This window comes from Peromyscus maniculatus, chromosome 2 (genome assembly GCF_049852395.1).
Source record: "Peromyscus maniculatus bairdii isolate BWxNUB_F1_BW_parent chromosome 2, HU_Pman_BW_mat_3.1, whole genome shotgun sequence".
Classification (NCBI taxonomy): Eukaryota; Metazoa; Chordata; class Mammalia; order Rodentia; family Cricetidae; genus Peromyscus; species Peromyscus maniculatus.
In genome coordinates, this window is record NC_134853.1 from 154,442,117 (window position 1) to 154,455,262 (window position 13,146).

At 45.9% G+C, this 13,146-nt stretch overlaps 1 pseudogene; it reads left to right on the top strand.

The window, feature by feature from the left end:
* Positions 1-331: 331 nt before the first annotated feature.
* LOC102903887 (large ribosomal subunit protein uL15 pseudogene) lies at positions 332-13,146 on the top strand (annotated as a pseudogene).

Sequence of the window (13,146 nt, forward strand, 5' to 3'; positions counted from 1 at the left end):
GAGAGGAGGGTTCCGGGAGAGGTGAGGTGCAGTCCAGCAGAGTTCTCTGGAGAACTCTGACTCGGTCTGCCATCCAGCATCCAGGATCACGAGGAACCAAGAGGCCCAGCACGTCCAGATCTCAGCTCTTAAGGGCTCCCATCTCGGCCCCACCCCAGAGGCCAGTCATAGGTAAGCATGGCAGCTACCAGAAGCCTCACTAGGGGTGGTACTTCCAGGTCAAAGCTGGAACAGCTACCCACTACAGGGGCCATGAAAAATCTGGCAACCACAGAAGTTTTTGAACCCATGACAACAAATAAATTAATTCAGAATCTAACATAATGACCCCATGGTGTTTCCGGTGGCCTTCACACCGCCATATTGCACCATGATATTCACTGCAGCCTTCATTTGGAAACACAACATGGGCACTTCAAACTGCTCTTGCTCTCACACCACAGCCCCCATGAATGCTGCCCGAGACATTCATGAGGAACTGCGGGGTCTTTACTGTACTTACTAAGTTTTCTGCTCTTGGGACACATATGGCTTAAATACAGAAAATAATGACTGTTCATAATTCCCTGCCATCATTCCCTCAGCATGTAGGTAACAACTGAGTCGATCTTTGTGCCTCAGCCCTCATGGCTCCAGTCCGGGAACCCTGGCTAGGAGAAGCAAGGAAATGAAGAAAAGACAGACACACGTACAGTACAGCTGGGATCAGGTGGGCATGGCTACCTCCTCGACCCAGAACCCCAGCCTGCTTATTACGTACAGCACAGCTTATTACAGTGGCTAGTCTTGGTAACAGGTGTCTGTAGGAGAGCAGGTTGGGAATGTAAATCCTGGAGGAGAAAGTTGCAGTTGCTAGTCTTTGTACACACTGACCTGTTACTGGCCTTTGGACTCCCAGAGAAAGCTTTGCCATCCCTGCTGAGCCTCATCCAGGGAAGCCTTTGCCCTGACATGGCCACGCTCATGGCAACAATACACATTCAAGTTCACTCAGGACTTCACTCATTCACGGTTTCCTCTGCTCCCTACATCTTTGGATGATATTGTGCAAAATGTTTGATTTTCAAAATCGATGTTAGTACCAGGCTTGGTGGTACATGTCTAGAACCCCAGTACTCTGGAGGTTGAGGCAGGAGAATCAGGAGTTCATGGTTACCCTCTGCTATATTTTGACCTCAAGGCCAACCTGAGCTGTGAGACTCTGTCTCAAAATTAAATAAATAAATAGATCAGTGAGTAAAAGCTGCACCAAGCATGAGGACCCAAGTTCGGATCTAGCACCCAGGTAGGATCCCTGGGGCTTGCTGATTGCCAGCTTCAGGGAGAGATACTGTCTCAAGGGCATACGGCAGAGAAAGTACAGAGCATGCACGGGATATCATCCGCTGGCCTATGTGTGTGTTATGCACAAACACATGCACACAATCACTCATATGCACACACAGAACAATCACACAATGGACTGGACTGAACTGTAGCTCAGTGGTAGAGTGTTGCCTAGCATGCATAGGGCCTCAGTTCCACCCCCAGCAACGCACGTGCGCACCATTACAAAAAAAAAAAAAAAATCTGGCTGGGGTGGCGCATGCCTTTAGTCTCAGGAGGCAGAGGAAGGCAGATCTCTGAGTTCGAGGGTCTACAGAGCAAGTTCCAGGACTACACAGAGAAACCCTGTCTCAAAAAAACAAAAACAAAAAATTAATTAAAAATCATTTGTTTTAGCAAGCTCTTTAAAGCAAACTATGGAAGTTGCCACTAAAAGCAAGCTTTACACACGTTAAAGAAAAGCTACCATCGGTCCTAAGGCAAGGAGGCCTGAGGACTCCCTTTCCTCCATCTTTCTCACCCACATTACAGATTTCCGGGCTCTGTTCACCACACCAGAGTTCATCATCCTCCAGTCACCCTGCAAGTGAGAACTATTTCAAGCCTGAAGGCAACATCCTTGAAAACTTCTCTGGAGAATGTGCGGAGATCACCATGGCAACCTGTCCCAGGCCTTGCCTGGCAGGGCTCCAAGGCACACAAATAAAGCCACTGGAATGTGGTGCAGGGCTCAGGGTGGGGCGGCTAGAAAAGCTGCCAATTTTCCATGAAAACCATCGGTGAGAGGCCTCAGTCTCAGGAAGGTGTCAGTAGAGAGAACTGGGTTTTCCCTGAGACGTGCAGATGCGCGCACGCATGCGCAGAAACGCATCCTTCCCCCCCGGCCCCCCCCCCAGCTTTCCTTTGGGGCAGGGCTGCTTGAAAACTACAGCCTCCAGCTTTGTGCAGCTCAAGGGTAGAGCCCTTGCCTAGCATGCACAAGGCCCTGGGTACGATCCCCAGCGCGCGCGCGCACACACACACACACACACACACACACACACACACACACACACACACACACACGGAGCCCCGATAAGAAGAAAGGGAAGAAAAAGAACTCCAGCCCTCCTTCCTCTAAGACGCTTCCACACACCCCCAAGTCTTTGCTCTAAGGCTGTCTTTTCCTGAGACCTTCTCCTATCTATCGCCTTAGGCCAAACCGCAGTCTCCCCCTTCACCCCAAGCTCGGTATGATGGTTAATGTTTGGTTACTTTTGACACACGCTAGCATCATTTGGGGAGAGAGAACCTAAACTGAGAAAAATACCTTTGTCAGATTGGCCTGTAGGCAAGTTTGTGGGATAGTTTCTTGATTGATGATTGACATGGGAGGACTCAGCCCACGCCCACCCCCTGGGCAGGTGGGCAGGATTGTGTTTTTTTGTTTGTTTGTTTGTTTGTTTGTTTTTAAGTAACTCAGAAAGGCAGTAAGCAGCATTTATGGCCTCTGCTTCAGTTCCCGCCTCCAGGTTCCTGCCCTGACTTTCCTCAGTGATCAACTGTGACCTTGCTCTGGAAGCCAAATAGACCCTTTACTCCCCAAGTTGCTTCTGGTCTTGGTGTTTAACAAAGCAAGCCAAGACACTTCACCTTTGCTTCGTTTTTCTCCCTACACCCAGGAGCCCCTGGCAGCCGCCTCTGTATTCGGTTTCCTGTGTGCTACCCGGCGGCCCTCAGCTCCAGGCTGTGATTTTTGTCCATTTCATCCAGGCTGCATCTCTGCCACCCAGAACAGCATCCGGCAAATAGTGGGTACACCGGGAGCATCACACAGGGAGATATCTGGGTTTCTCTGGCCCTCAGTTTTCTGAATAATTCTACCTACACGGTTCATGTGAACCCTGGAAGAGGCCTTGTGCGTTAAGGACCAGCGTGTCTTCTGCCCTAGCGCCTCTGGGCAGCCTACGGGACGGGACACTGACCTTAAGCAGACCCCTATTGTCATTCTTTAACACTTCACTCACGTTCAAGAACAACTTTCACAGGGACTGAAGATGTGGAGGGGTTCAACTCTCCCACCCTCACAACTGAATTTAGGTCCCAGTTCTCTGAGAAGGGCAAACAGGTGTCTTCCCATCAAAGGGCCACTTATCAACAAGGCCCTCACATTCAGGGACGAGGGAGAGAATAAACACAGAGGTCTAAGTCAGCTGCACAGAGTCTCAAGGACAAACCCAGCAGCCCCCTCTGAGTCACGTCCACGTTTGTGCAGATGTGTCCAAAAAACGATAAGACTAAACCTCAGCCAATTAAAGATATACTAATGTAACTGCTGCTTACTTAACCAATTATGTAGCTCTCCCTGAAACTCCCCTTAGCTGTACATAAAAAGGAGCTTACATGTCCCTCTCAGGGGTCATCGCCATTTTGCACAGGTAAAGGACCCCCACATGCATGTAGTATAATAAATGCTCTTTGTTCTTACATACTATTTGAGTCTGGGGTCTTCCTTCAGCATTTTCTTGGACCCTAGGCTGATAGAGCACTTGATGCAGGCTGATAGAGCACTTAGCTAGTACACACAAGGCCCTGGGTTCCATCCCCACAAATGAATGACCTTTATGACATCCTCCCTGATACCCGGGTGCAGAATGACAGTGAAATAAATCAGAGGTTCTACACACGGAGAGATCTCCTGCCTCTTGATATGTGTTAAGACACTGAGAAGTCTTTTCCCATTAATAGATGAAAGGACTTCCAAAGAACGAAGGAAGAACAAGGTCTCATGGCACATACCTGTAATCCCAGGACAGGGAGGTGGTGGGGATGCTCCTGTTTCACAAGTTTGAGGGAAGTCTGAGCTATAAAGTGAGACCTCTCAAGGAAAGGTGGAGCCAGAGGCGTGGGAGATTGCTCAGATGGGAAAGTGCTTCCTGCAGAAGCATGGGGACCCGAGTTTGATCTGAGAAGGCACATTTAAAAAGTCAAGTGTCAGCTGGTAGTTATAGTGCACCCCTTTAATCACAGCCCTCAGAAGGCAGAGGCAGGAAGATCTCTGAGTTCGAGGCCAGCCTGGTCTACAAAGTGAGTTCCAGAACAGCAAAGACTACACAGAGAAACCCTGTCTCATAAACAAACAAACAAACAAAAATATTGAGTGTGGTGGCACACACTTTTAATCCCAATGCCGGAGGTGAAGACAGGTGAATCCCTGAGGCTCAATAGTCAGCCAATGTAGCCTAATTTGTAAGCCCCGGGTCCCAGTGAGAGAACCTGTCTCCAAAAACAAGGTGGATTGCTCCTGAGAAACAATACCTAAGGTTGACCTGTGGTTTCCACATGCACAGGCATGCACACACACATATTCATGTCTATGTGTACGTAGACACATCGGGGTTAGCTTTTATTGTTGACACAATTTAGAATCACTTGGGACCATTCCCATTGTCTCAGTGAGGGATTATTTAGGTTGGCTTTGTGAGCATGTCTGTGGAATGTTGTTTGTAATATGTTAATTGAGCTGAGAAGATCCACCCACTGTGGGTGGCACATTCCCTAGGCAGGAGATTCTGAACTGCTGGAGAAATCCAGCTGATCACTGCCATGCATGCATTAATTCATTGTTTTCTGCTCTAGGTGGATGTGATAAGGACTGGTTCCTTCTTGTTTCTGCTACCTTCATTTCCCTACAATGGTAGACTGTAACCTGGAATTGTAAGCCACATAAACCCTTTTCCTTTAAGTTGCTTTGTTTAAAATCACAGCAACAGGAAACTAAAACACACACACACACACACACACACACACACACACACACACACACACAAGAGAGAGAGAGAGAGAGAGAGAGAGAGAGAGAGAGAGAGAGAGAACAAGCATGGAGAAACTGAGGCAGAGAAGAGAAGTTTGAAAGCTGGCCTTCGGTTTCACCACAGTAAGTAGTCAGACAGAAGTGGAGCCCAGAATCAACTAAGCTCCGGAGCTTGTTTTTTTTTTTTTTTTTTCTGCCATCCCACCTCTGTTCTTTGAATACTTACTTGGTAAAAGGCCTGCATGCTCAGCTAGCAAGTTCAGAGTGTTCCATAAGTAACACTAAAAATAAAAACACAACTGAAGATAAGAATGGGGGATATCTACCAAGGAAAGAGGAATTATTTTTGGTTGATACAAATGCAAAAGTCTGCAAGCAGAAGGCAACTCTTTCACTGGCCTGGCGAAGGTTTTGGGATTCATGTTTCCATTTCATTAGCCCTCTCTGTAGACGCCATCGCAGATTTGGAGTTGCACATATGATGCTCAACAGAGCTTTCTCTTTAGACGAAGTTTCTGTCTTATATTTTTTCAACAAGCCGCTCCTTTGGGATGCTTTTGATCTTATTTATAACCTATTGCTTCATCACACGGCCAGGGTCTGACACATCTTGGCAACAGCTATGAGATGCAAGAGCCTCCAACACGCGCCACCCTTCCAGAAAGAGAGCGGAGAACTTTCAGCCAGAGCACACTGACCTGCAACTAGAACATTCCGTGCCAAATGGAGTGGTGTGATGGATTGGCTTGCACTCCTGCTCTGCCCAGTGCCTGCCCACGGGGCCTTGAGATCAGCCTGAGGAGAATACGGTCTGGACAGGACTGAAAACAGTTTCGTTTTGTTTTTTCCCCTCCCAATGCCAGATGTTAAACATGTGCCTGTGCTCAGCCAGATTACTTGAAGTCTCACTTATTATAAAAATGCAAAAGGGATTTTGTGTCCAAAATCAGAAAGAAAAAGAAACTATTTAAGGGATAGTGATGTAACTCGGTAGGTAGAGTGTTTGCCTCCTGTGCGTGAGGCCCAGGGTTCAGACCCAGGACCACATAAACCAGACAGAGGAGCTGGCAGAAGCCTGTAATCACAGCATTTGGGAGGTGGAGTCAGAGGGGTCAACAGTGCAAGGCCATTCTCAGCTATAAGAAGACTTTGAGGCCAGTGTGGGATACATGAACCCTTGCCTCAAGACTAAAAATTAAAGAAGAAGAGGGGGAAAGGAGATGAAGAGTTGGCTCAGCATTTAAGAGCATTGAGTGTTCTTCCAGAGGACCTGGGTTCAATTCCCAGCATCTGTATGTTGTATAACGATGATCTATAACTCATCCCGGGGATCTGATGCCCTCTTCTGGCCTCCACGGGCACTGCATGCACATAGTACACAGACATCCAGGCAAAACACCCACACAACATAAAATTAAAAAATAAATTTTATTTTAAAAAAATATAGGAAACGTATTAGTGTAGAACTATTTTAGCCCATCGGTTTTTTAGTTTAATGAATGAGTGTTGAACGATAGTCCCTTGCCTCCATTGTACTCATGATTATTATACCTTTTTTTTTTCTAGACAAGGTTTTTCTGTGTAGTTTTTGAGTTTTTGTGCCTGTCCTGGATCTCACTCTGTAGATCAGGCTGGCCTAGAACTCACAGAGATCTGCCTGGCTCTGCCTCCCTAGTGCTGGGATTAAAGGTATGTGTCACCACCGCCCAGCTCGTTATTATGCCATTTTTATATCTGAGAAAAATCTAGATCCAAGCCAGGCATGGTAGAGCATGCATATAACCCCAGCACAAGGAGGCAGAAGCAGAGCAGAATTGCTGCAAGGGTACAAGTTCAAGGCCAGGACTACATGAGTGACTGTATCAAAAAGGTACAAAGAAAGAGCTGGGCGGTGGCCTTTATTCCCAGCACTCGGGAGGCAGAGCCAGGCAGATCTCTGTGAGTTCGAGGCCAGCCTGGTCTACAGAGTGAGTGCCAGGACTGTTTCACAGAGAAACCTTGTCTCAAAAATACAACAACAAAAAAAAGATACAAAGAAAGAGAGAGGGATGAAGGGAAGAAAAGGAAGAGGGAGAAACGGGGGAAATGGAAAAGAAAATCTAAGTCAGAGACTGAATCATTTGCCCAGGATCACCGAGCTAGTAAACAGGCATCTAGGAGAACCTGGCTCCAAAGCCCATGTTCTTAATACCAGCCCCCAAAATCCTTCAGTGAATGAGAAAAGAAGACAGAGAGTGCCCTATCTGGGTCCTAATAGAGTTCAAACATCAGTGGACTTTCTGGAGGGGCTCCAAAACAGCTTGACCACACAGCAGCCATGACAGGCTTAGGGGCCTAGACACAGCTTCTGTGACAGGAAAAGCCTTAAGCTGATACCACCCAAGGGTGAGGAAGTACCTGAAATCCCAAACATTCCAACCATTAGATAAGGTGGTCAGATGTCCTTAAGTCTAAGACACACCTATTTTTGTTATACAGATACCCCTAGACAATTGTCAGCCAATCAGGGTCCTGGACCCTGGAAATCCCTCACCCCAACCTCTGCTATGGAAAAAACTCTGCCCCACTTGAGCTCAGGGTTCTCTGCTCTCACTGCTGTGTCGGACAGACAGAGGGACCAAGCTCAAGAGCTTGAAGAGAATAAAGGCTCTTTGCTTTTACATTCAGTCTCTGTGGTGGTCTTTTGGGGGTCCCCGTGATCTGGGCATAACAGCTTTACCATGGAAGTGTTCAGCAGCAGCCCGGAGAATGAGAGCCCCTCACCCACCTCCTGACCCCGGGGCATCTGAGAAGTGAGCAGCTCAGAGCGCTGCAGAGAAAAGCCCGGGAGGGTCTCAGGTGTCTGCTGGACAAGGAAGAGAGAAGCTTCCCCGAGGAGGGCCCATTTCTAGAGGCATTCGCTTGGCACACCGTAGGGCATTTGTGAATGCAGTGGTAAGTGCTAGAGCAGCCAAGCAACGGGAAGAGGGACCTGAAGGGAGACAAAGCCCAGGAAGGGCTTGGCTTTGAGTGTTAAAACAAGATGGAAGCGTTCTGAGGAACAGCAGGTTCAGTTGGCAGCGAAGTTTACAAAGCATCTGTTCTAGCAGTGTGCCGATAGGCAGGAAACATTCAGAACGTTCTGGAAGAAGTTCATCCTGTCCTAAGCCGGTTGTGGAAGATGTTCTCTAGGGGTGAACTGGCTGGCAATAGCTGTTTGGTCCCTAGAACTCCATCGGCTGGAGAACACAGCAGACGGAGGGAAGAGGCTGACGGACTCAGACCCAGGCCGCCAGGAACAGGTCAGCAATAGCCTAGGAGGAACAGTTTCTGACATAAGGCTATCCTCCCTGGGGGTCAGCATGGAAGTACCTGGCCAAGAAAAGCCATGCTCACACGGCTCTAAAACTCCAGCATATAACAGGTCCCTCGATAAATGCTTGTCAATTGGAAAAATTAATAAATGCATCTACTGCTGGGCAGTGGGGGTGCACACCTTTGATCCCAGCACTTGGGAGGCAGAGACAGGCGGATCTCTGTGAGTTCGAGGCCAGCCTGATCTACAAAGTGAGTTCCACGACAGCCAGAGCTATACAGAGAAAGCCTGTCTCACAAAAGCAAAAAGAAATGCATATACTGCTTGACAATATTTCTGACTATGGAATCTAGCACAGCCTCCTAGTAACATGGAAGTCTCCACGGCATTCAGTTTCCAGGTTCAATTTGTCTTAAGTCTGGATCACTTCCCCGTCTTCACCTCCCTGCTCCCCACCTTTCATTGTTAAACTATAGATATTTCCTACACAGGAGAATGTGTCCGAGGCTGCACCTACAAATCCTGCAGACCGCTTGAACTTGGCTGAGCAGAACATTGCGGCGAGCGTGGAGAGACAGAACAGAACCGTTAGCAGCCAAATGATCTTGGGCTGTCTTCAGGTTCTTTAAATAGCCGTTTACTCTCTGCCTCTGGATGCAACCAAACGGCCCTGTATTTTCTTTGGCACCGTAGCTAAGTGTGACACAACCAGCCTCCACCCACTCCAAGCTAAACCTGTGAAAGGGACAACCCCACAAGTCTCCCACCTCGCCGTAGCCCCCAATTTGATGACCCCAGCTATATGTACTATACCTATATTGATTTGTGGCTTTCTTTCCCATGACATAAAAGATCTCATTGGTGGACAGTATTCTGGTTTCCGCCCAGCCCGCAGCTCTCCGGCAGCGTGTACTCCTGAACTATTTTTTCTAAATAACTATAAATATATAACGTTAATGTAAGGCCAGGCCTGGTGGCTCACACCTGTAATGCCAGCACTCAGGAGACCGAGGCAGGAGGTCAAGGACATCGAGGTCAGCCTGAACTACATCAATGAGAGACCCTATCTCAAAACATGCAAGTTCATCCGAACTGGGTGAGCGCATGCCTTGAATCCCAGCACTCAGGAGGCAGATATACTTGAACCCATAGGAACATCGGTAGAACTTTCCTGGTGAATTCCCTTTTGGTTCTCAATGCCTAGTTTAATATTTTATTTGATAGACATGCCTAATTTAAAATGTTTTGGGGCTGGCAAGATGGCTTAGATAGGATTTGTATAGCCCAGGGTAACCTCAAACTTACTATGTAACCAACAATGAATGACCTTGAATGTCTGATCTTCCTACCTCTACCTCCACCTCCCAAGTGCTGAGATTACAGGCATGTACCACCTTGCAAAATGTATGTGGTGCTTGGGGTCAAATCCAGGGATTCCCAGTGCTAGGCAAGCATTATATCACGTGAGCTACCTCTCCAGCCCCTTCAGTTCTTTTTAATATCCATCTGGTATCATCTTCAGTATCTGACCTAGCACCCTCTTAACTTTTGGAATATATAGACAAACTTAGACAACCAGCACACTGGCTTAGCCCTGCAGCTACAACGTGCTAAGAACACCTGATCCCTAGCGATTTCTCCATCTTGCTGCAGCCTCCTACCTGATGACCCCACCTATGTATTTTGCAATGCCTGACTTTCTGTTCTGTGACTACAGAAGCTTAACTCTTTCTATGGTAGAAGGTCGTTCAGGGCAACTTGAATCCATGTTCACTCATACTTGGCTCAGAATAAACAGTCTTCGTATTTCCTGAAAGTAAAACCTTAACACTTGCTACATCAAAAGAGCAAAGAAACCAGAAAAGAATACCCTTACTGTGGGGAAGAAAACAGACTGTTCACATGATCAGGCAACTACTCAAGGTAAACTGACATTTTCACTTAAAAACCTTCTTTCTTTGCAGTGTTGGTTTGGAAGCCAGCCGGCTGTTACTCTAGACTGCATTCCCCAGGGAGCTCAGCAGAACACTTGTGCTTTGATTTGACACAAAACAAAGGCTGTGCTTTATACCCCTCATCATTAAGGAATAGCATTAAGCAAAACCAGTGACAGCCATAGTTTAAAAGTGCCACCTGAAGCCGAGCATGATGCAAGCCATGCTTCCAGCATGTGGGATGCAAAGGCAGGCAGATCTCTGAGTTTGAGACCAGAGATCTAGCCTGGTCTACATAGCAAGTTCCAGGACAGCCAGGGTTACATAGTGAGACCCTGTCTCAAAAATAGTAATACAAGGGACTGGAGAGATGGCTCAGTGGTTAAGAGCACTGGCTGCTCTTCCAGAGGTCCTAAATTCAATTTCCAGCACCACATGGTGGCTCACAACCATCTGTAATGAGATCTGGTACCCTCTTCTGGCCTGCAGGGATATATGCAGGCAAAACACTGTATAAATAATAAATTAATTAATTAATTAATTAATTAATTAATTAAATAAATAAATCTTTTAAAATATTAAAAAATAATAATAATACAAATAAAAGTACCACCCGAATGAAGCAACTATGACTAATGTCACTAAGGGCCTTTAAAGATATCATAAAATGCTTCAGAAATAAAGTCAGGCAGTGATGGCACACGCCTTTAATCCCAAGGCAGGTGGATTTCTGGGAGTTTGAGGCCAGCCTGGTCTACAAAGTGAGTTCAGGATAGCCAGGACTGTTACACAAAAAAACCTTGTCTCAAAAAACCAAAAAAAAAAAAAAAAAAAAAAAAAAAAAGCCGGACAGTGGGTGGCACACACCTTCAATCCCAGCCCTCAGGAGTCAGAGAGAGGCAGGTGGATCTCTGAGTTCGAGGCCAGCCTGGTCTATAGAGTGAGTTCCAGGACAGCCATGACTATACAGAGAAACCCTGTCTCAAAAAAAGAAAGGGAGAATATGAAGAAGAGAGGAAAGGCAGCTGAAGAGATGGCTTGGCAGTTAAGAGCATATACTACTCTTTCGGAGGACCTAAGTTCAGTTCCTAGCACTCACACTGGGCAGCTCCCAACAGCCTGTAACTATAGCTCCAGGGATCCAAAACCTTCTTTGGGCCTCCAAGGGCAATCATGTGTGATACCCCTGCAGCCCCAACACACATAATTCTTAAATAAAATAGTTAAAAAGAGAGAAAGAAGCTAGTTACAAAATGATATAAAAATCTTTGTTAGCTTTTTTGAAACATAATCTCATGGAGCCACACTGGTCTTGAACTTGATATGCAGCAAACTATGACCTTGACTTCCAGATCTTCCTACTTCCACTTCCCAAGTGCAGGGATTATAGAGTGTTACTGCCAAACTCAGTTGTTTTAAAAAAAAAAAAAAAAAAAAAATCATGAGGCTGGAGAGATGGCTCAGAGGTTAAGAGCACTGGCTGCTCTTCCAGAGGACCAGGATTCAACTCCCAGCACTTACAGGAAGGTTCACAACTGTCTGTAACTCCCGTTCCAGGGAATCCAGCACCCTCATACAGACACATATACAGGCAAAACACCAATGCATATGAAATAAAAATAAATAAATCATTTTTTAAAGTTTTTTTTTCAACCTGTTTCCCTCTACCAAAGGTATGGTTGAGGGGAAGGTTTTTATTTTTTATTTATTTTTTTTTTTAAGTTCACAATTCAGTGGCATGAATTACATTCAAGATATTAATTACACTCATGATATTAACTATATTTGTGGTATGCGTTGATTACATTCACAGTATTCATTCAATAACTATATTTATGATATTCAGCCTCTTCCATTCTGCCGCCATTGCCATCCAGACTGAGGAAGACCCGGAAACTCCGGGACCACATGAGCCACAGCCACGGCCGCATCGGTAAACACCGCAGGCACCCAGGAGGCCATGGTAATGCTGGAGGCATGCATCGCCACAGGATCAACTTCGACAGATACCATACTTTGGGAAAGTTGGTATGAGACATTACCACTTAACGAGGAACCAGAGCTTCTGTCCGACTGTCATCCTGGATACATTGTGGACACTGGTCAATGAGCAGACACTCGTCAACTCTGCAAAGAACAAGACTGGAGCTGCTCCCATCATTGATGTTGTGCGATCGGGCTACTACAAAGTTCTGGGGAAGGAAAAGCTCCCTAAGCAGCCTGTTATCGTGAAAGCCAAATTTTTCAGCAGAAGAGTTGAAGAGAAGATACAAAGGGTGTTGGAGGTGCCTGTGTCCTGGTGGCTTGAAGCTACCCAGAGAGGTTAATTAAATGCTAACATTTTCCAAAAAAAAACAAAAAACAAAAACTATATTTATGATATGCATTAATTACATTAATTGTATTGATTAATTATATTCATGATATTATGTCCTGATACTCCTGTCCATTTGTGGGGCTTTTCCATCACACCAAACAGAGATTCTGTACTGAGGAAATCATTGCTCTATATTCCTTTCTTCTCTGTCTCAAGATAACATCTAATCTTTCTGTCTCTATGAATTTGTATATTCTATGTATTTCATGTAATATAATTCTATAGTATCTGTCCCTTTTTTAATGTAAAAACATTTTATGTACAACTGCAGGAGAAATAATACACAGATACCTTGAACATAAAAACAGGTTATAATTCAAAAGTCCAGGGTTATTTGAAACTGGAAAATATTTTCTCTGTAGAAAATAGTAAAAATAATAACATTTCCCAGTAAGCCCTTTTAAGCCAAATAATAGCTGAA